The following is a 5,947-nucleotide window of genomic DNA, read 5'->3' on the forward strand; positions in this document are numbered from 1 at the left end:
CCCCAATAGAGCGCGCCCCGCTAAGCACAACAGCGCAGACGCAGCGCTCGTCCGTCTCCGCACTACGAGATGGCGCTGTCTTAGAGACGGATTAGATTCTGCTTCCGCCGATCCGCGTATTAATATGTAACGCAGCCAATGAGATTGCTGCTAACGTAGAACCTTTTCTCCTCGCGGATCACACTCGTGCAGTGATACTTGAACGTGCGAGGTATTATAACGAGTGTACAGACCTCCGATTAGTCAATCTACACCAGTCTACATTAGTCTGCATTTGTCTGTACCAGTCTATAGTCAAGTTTCAGTCTGCTCCTAATAAGATTATCATATTCCTGTACATGGCCATGAAGAGAAATGTATAGACACTATGTCAAGTTTCATAGATATGTGAGAATAAGATTAACGTACGAAGACCAAAGGAACTTCAGATTGTCAATTGTAAACAGCATCCAGAATCAAGTTAAGTAATTTCTAGGCTTTTTATTATTTTAATAAATGTGTGTGAAAATTAATCAAGTTCTGTTTAAAGTTGGTCACTGTCAATCTGCTACTCTAAGCGTGCAAGTGGCATTTCTATCGTCTGACCTAACGGCGGAAGATAAACACGCCACGATAAGACCACGAGACATATTGCTAACACTCGCCTACTTCGTTAGAGCGACAAGTCAAATAATCTGATGGTGTGTGTACCGAAGGTCTTACAGTACGCACACCACGCCATACAAAAAATAATTGCTGAATACTGGAAGGGTAGATGGATTAGTAATCAAGAAACACTGAACAGAATCGGGAAGAAGAAATATTTACGCTGCAACGTGATTAAATAAGGGACAGGGTAGTATGACACGTCCTGCGGCATCAATAAATAGTAAGTTTGTTAATTGAGGGTACTTTTGGGGGAGAAAACGTGTACAAGGAGACCAAAACTTGTCTAAAGTTAGCTGGTTCAAGTGGACACAGATTGCAGTGCATACTCTGAAATGAGAAGACATACACACGATAGCCGGCCGAAGTGGCCGTGCGGTTAAAGGCGCTGCAGTCTGGAACCGCAAGACCGCTACGGTCGCAGGTTCGAATCCTGCCTCGGGCATGGATGTTTGTGATGTCCTTAGGTTAGTTAGGTTTAAGTAGTTCTAGGGGACTTATGACCACAGCAGTTGAGTTCCATAGTGCTCAGAGCCATACACACGATAGCCTAGCGTGGAGAGCTGCATCCAGTCAGTCTCTGGACTGTATCACAACATACTACTGGGTGTTCAATGACAAACATTTGGGCATCAGACACGACGTTACATAAGTAAAAGGTGTAAGACGATTGGAACAGCCAATCAGAGCGCTGTCAAGTAAGGAAACGTCACAGTCAGACACATTATGTGACATCACCGTTTCTCTGATACGTGATCTGTTATCGCTATGAGTTTAACGAAAGCCAATTAGCGTCTACCATTTGCACCAGAATTTGCATGGTCTAAGATTTGTTCCAATGTCTGTGCCAGTCAGTCGCTAAGGCGCTAATAGCAGCCATTACAATACGTTACCCAGTCAGAGATCAGGCACCATGCCACAAGCTGACACGGGTGGGAAACGTTTCAGATTCCACGTATTGTTACTTCCCCCACCTTCCGAACTGCTTACTATCTTGTAGAAAGAGGCATATGTTCTAGAACCAATAGAATATGTCATGTCGCAGATGTTGTACATTTCACATCAAAAAATCATTCCTTCACCTTTATCGTCCCGTAATGTATGGTTACTGTGGATTTTACTTAGACTGTGGGTGCTACAGAAGAATGCTGAAGATAAGGTGGGTAGATCACGTAACTAATGAGGAGGTATTGAATAGGATTGGGGAGAAGAGAAGTTTGTGGCACAACTTGACTAAAAGAAGGGACCGGTTGGTAGGACATGTTTTGAGGCATCAAGGGATCACAAATTTAGCATTGGAGGGCAGCGTGGAGGGTAGAAATCGTAGAGGGAGACCAAGAGATCAATACACTAAGCAGATTCAGGAGGATGTAGGTTGCAGTAGGTACTGGGAGATGAAGAAGCTTGCACAGGATAGAGTAGCATGGAGAGCTGCATCAAACCAGTCTCAGGACTGAAGACCACCACAACAACAACAACAACGTGGGTGAGATACAAGTTATAGGTTATTCAGAACATAGAAACAGGAGTAGTCAATAGATCACAGACCGGTGCACATGTATTACACGCAATTTAGCCTTCTGTACTAGTCTTCAGATAGTTATTTACTCTGTAGTAGAAGAATTTATATTATACTGTAAGACGTATGCTTCGCCGGCGATGGGCGAAGCATGACAGAATCTCTGACCAGAGAGTAGTTTGTCGTTAGTTGTTGCTTGTCGCGTGTCTGCGCTAGTCGACAGTATGCGTCGGCTGTGTGCTCTGCTCGCGACTCTGGTCAGGATTCTGGACGGTGAGTATTGTTGTAGAAGGTAAAGAAGCAGCATTGCGCATATCTAATAATGTATGTTAATTGTAATTAATTTGTTCAAAAAAAATGCCCCAATAATAATTTTTTTATCAAGTAACTCTTTTAAAGAAAAACATTCATTTTAATTTAAAGAACATTTCCAATGGATCATCACTCCTTTCAATAATCTAAATATATATATATATATATATATATATATATATATATATATATATTGAAATGATAATTAAATGAACACCCTAGCTGCAAGCAGGCGTTGATACACTTCGTTGGGGACATGTTGAAAATGTGTGCCCCGACCGGGACTCGAACCCGGGATCTCCTGCTTACATGGCAGACGCTCTATCCATCTGAGCCACCGCGGGCACAGAGGATAGTGCGTCTGCAGGGACTTATCCCTTGCACGCTCCCCGTGAGATCCACATTCCCAACATGTCCACAACACTACATTCGTAGTGCGCCTATTAGATGTTTGCCCATCATACTCATTACTCGTGGCAGATTAATCTACCAAGTCCCGTACGAGTTCGGGCATAGCGTGTGCGTTCGCACACAAGAAGGTCAAAGGCCGGGAACCCATATTTATTTTAACTATATATGACCATGCAGCTTTGCTAGAATTGAAATGATAATTAAATGAACACCCTAGCTGCAAGCAGGCGTTGATACACTTCGTTGGGGACATGTTGAAAATGTGTGCCCCGACCGGGACTCGAACCCGGGATCTCCTGCTTACATGGCAGACGCTCTATCCATCTGAGCCACCGCGGGCACAGAGGATAGTGCGTCTGCAGGGACTTATCCCTTGCACGCTCCCCGTGAGATCCACATTCCCAACATGTCCACAACACTACATTCGTAGTGCGCCTATTAGATGTTTGCCCATCATACTCTGTGCCCGCGGTGGCTCAGATGGATAGAGCGTCTGCCATGTAAGCAGGAGATCCCGGGTTCGAGTCCCGGTCGGGGCACACATTTTCAACATGTCCCCAACGAAGTGTATCAACGCCTGCTTGCAGCTAGGGTGCTCATTTAATTATCATTGTGTCGAAGAGTGTTTAACTAAGAGCAGATATAATTGCAGTTTCATTGAGGTAAGAATTTTTGCTTGTTTTATTCAGAATACAGGGCCGAAGGTCAGCGCTGCTGTCCTTATAAAATTTATCAGACATTATTATTTCCGTTAGGAGGTTACATTTCCTACATGGTTAATTATTTAATCAATATTGTTGTGTGGGTTTATGGTCAATTTTCATTTCTTAATTTTTGTGGGGAAGTTACGTTTGGCTCCATTATGCATTTTCATTTAATTATTTAAAATTTCTCTTAGGAGGTTACAATACTTCATATCTATTTTCACAGTACCTTTCTTAAACAGCGCATTTATGAAGAGACTCATCAAAAGGCACAGAACCGTGACTCGCGTTTCATAAAAATACCAGGGATACTGTTTGAAAAGGTAATACATCTCTACTTCTCAAATTAACGTAACTTACAGAATATCTTCTGTGTTTCACTGGATAGAGGTGGAATGTATATAAAATACTACATCGTAGGTACTATGCGGAAACTAATTAGAATTTTTTATTTTTCCTGTCGGGTACCGGTTTTCAGTACACTGTACACAGTACAGAGTACACTGTACACAGTACACTGTTATCATATACTCAAAAAATCACAGAACTTATTTAAAACCATAATGTAAGAAGTATTTATTAAATTTTTCTCTCAGTGACGGTAAACGTTTAATACAGAGTACAACTTTAAAATACGTAGGCAGCCACTTATCCCTGACACCCAGTCACCAAGCTCATTTCTCCAATAGGTGTGCCAAATAATAGGAGTTTTTATTATTCTCTCTCCCTCTCTCTCTCTCTCTCTCTCTCTCTCTCTCTCTCTCTGGAATGAAGGTTAAGAGTGTACGCTCCTTTATTCATTAATCATTTAGGACAAGTCTTGGGCTCGTATTTGGGTTCTTACACCTGCCTTGTTGGTGGGCGTACTTCACTGAAGGTGGTATATAGTTGCATAGAGTTGCCTTAGATGTGAAGTACAGACCGCGAAACCCGGTACTTGTTCCATCTCTCCAGTTGGACCGCTGTAATTCGTAACTTGTCGATTGCGTCGAATATTTTCCGTGCTTGGTCTCTGACTTTTCCTGCAGTTACTTTTCCTGTACAGCGTTGCGAAGTTCCGTTGTGCGTGTACACCAGCGGACTCCCATTGCCAGCGGACTCCCATTGCCATCTGTTTTATATCACCTGAAGTCACTTCGTTCCCTGTAGACAGCGTCCGCCAAGATGTCGACCCAAGAGCAACATGGGTTAGACCGTTGTTTTGTGAAGCCGTGTCGTCGTGCCGATTTTCGGATGAGTGCTGTTGAAGAACAGTACCAATAGTTGTGCTTAGTCCAACTTTTTTCTTCTCAGCCACCTGATCGACAGAGGAGTTCTTAACCAAGTAGACCCCCAAGTATTTAGCTACTGGGGACCACGGGATAAGTGTTGATTGTAAGGCTCGTTTTCAGGATTGACTTTCGTTTCGTGAAAAGAATAGCCACCGTCTTCGTCAAGTTGATAGTGATTTTATTCAGGGCCCACTGTTCTATCAGGTTCATTTGTCGCAGCATCCGTGTGATGAGGTGGTCCAAGTTTCTTCCAGTGGTGAGCAAGGCTGTGTTTTCGGCGTATAGGCTGACACATGTGGTACAGTTGGGATTTTATCTACATAGATGTTGAACAGTGTGGGAGAGATGACGGAACCCTGGGGTTTCTTCCCCCAGTTTTTGTCTGCAATTCGAACGCAGAGTTGCCACTCTTGAAGATAACTGTCAATCGTTTTGACATAAAAATCTGCTATCGGTGTGTCCTGGTGAAGTCTGAGGATGAGGTGATCTCGACATACTCTATCGTACGCTCTTACCAAGCCTAAAAACGCCCCGATTGTCGTCTTGCCTTTACTAGAATTGCCCTGTATGGCCTCAGCAATGCATAGGAGTGGGAGGTCTGCTAATAAGGCGTTCTGGAAGAAACTGTTCAGCGCGGATTACCTCATGTTGAGTCAGGTCGGCATTAATTCTCTTGAGTAGAATTCTTCGAAATATTATCCGTCAAAGTCGATGGAAGACTAATAATTACAGAGGTGCGACAGGTCTTTGCCCGGATTTGGAATCGATGTAATACGAGGTGCATTCAAGTTCTAAGGCCTCCGATTTTTTTTATAATTAACTACTCACCCGAAATCGATGAAACTGGCGTTACTTCTCGACGTAATCGCCCTGCAGACGTACACATTTTTCACAACGCTGACGCCATGATTCCATGGCAGCGGCGAAGGCTTCTTTAGGAGTCTGTTTTGACCACTGGAAAATCGCTGAGGCAATAGCAGCACGGCTGGTGAATGTGCGGCCACGGAGACTGTCTTTCACTGTTGGAAAAAGTCACTAGGAGCCAGGTCAGGTGAGTAGGGAGCATGAGGAATCACTTCAAAGTT

The 5,947-nt window shown here is 43.5% G+C and overlaps 3 non-coding genes across 3 annotated transcripts; 1 reads left to right on the forward strand and 2 right to left on the reverse strand.

Annotated features, from left to right (window-relative positions):
* Positions 1 to 2,746: 2,746 nt before the first annotated feature.
* Trnat-ugu (transfer RNA threonine (anticodon UGU)) lies at positions 2,747 to 2,821 on the reverse strand. Its single transcript has one exon. It is a non-coding gene; the product is annotated as a tRNA-Thr (tRNA).
* A 331-nt stretch (positions 2,822 to 3,152) lies between these two features.
* Trnat-ugu (transfer RNA threonine (anticodon UGU)) lies at positions 3,153 to 3,227 on the reverse strand. The gene has a single exon. It is a non-coding gene; the product is annotated as a tRNA-Thr (tRNA).
* A 124-nt stretch (positions 3,228 to 3,351) lies between these two features.
* Positions 3,352 to 3,426, forward strand: Trnat-ugu (transfer RNA threonine (anticodon UGU)). The gene has a single exon. It is a non-coding gene; the product is annotated as a tRNA-Thr (tRNA).
* The last annotated feature ends 2,521 nt before the right edge of the window (positions 3,427 to 5,947 follow it).

Source organism: Schistocerca nitens, chromosome 7 (assembly GCF_023898315.1).
Source record: "Schistocerca nitens isolate TAMUIC-IGC-003100 chromosome 7, iqSchNite1.1, whole genome shotgun sequence".
Lineage (NCBI taxonomy): Eukaryota > Metazoa > Arthropoda > Insecta > Orthoptera > Acrididae > Schistocerca > Schistocerca nitens.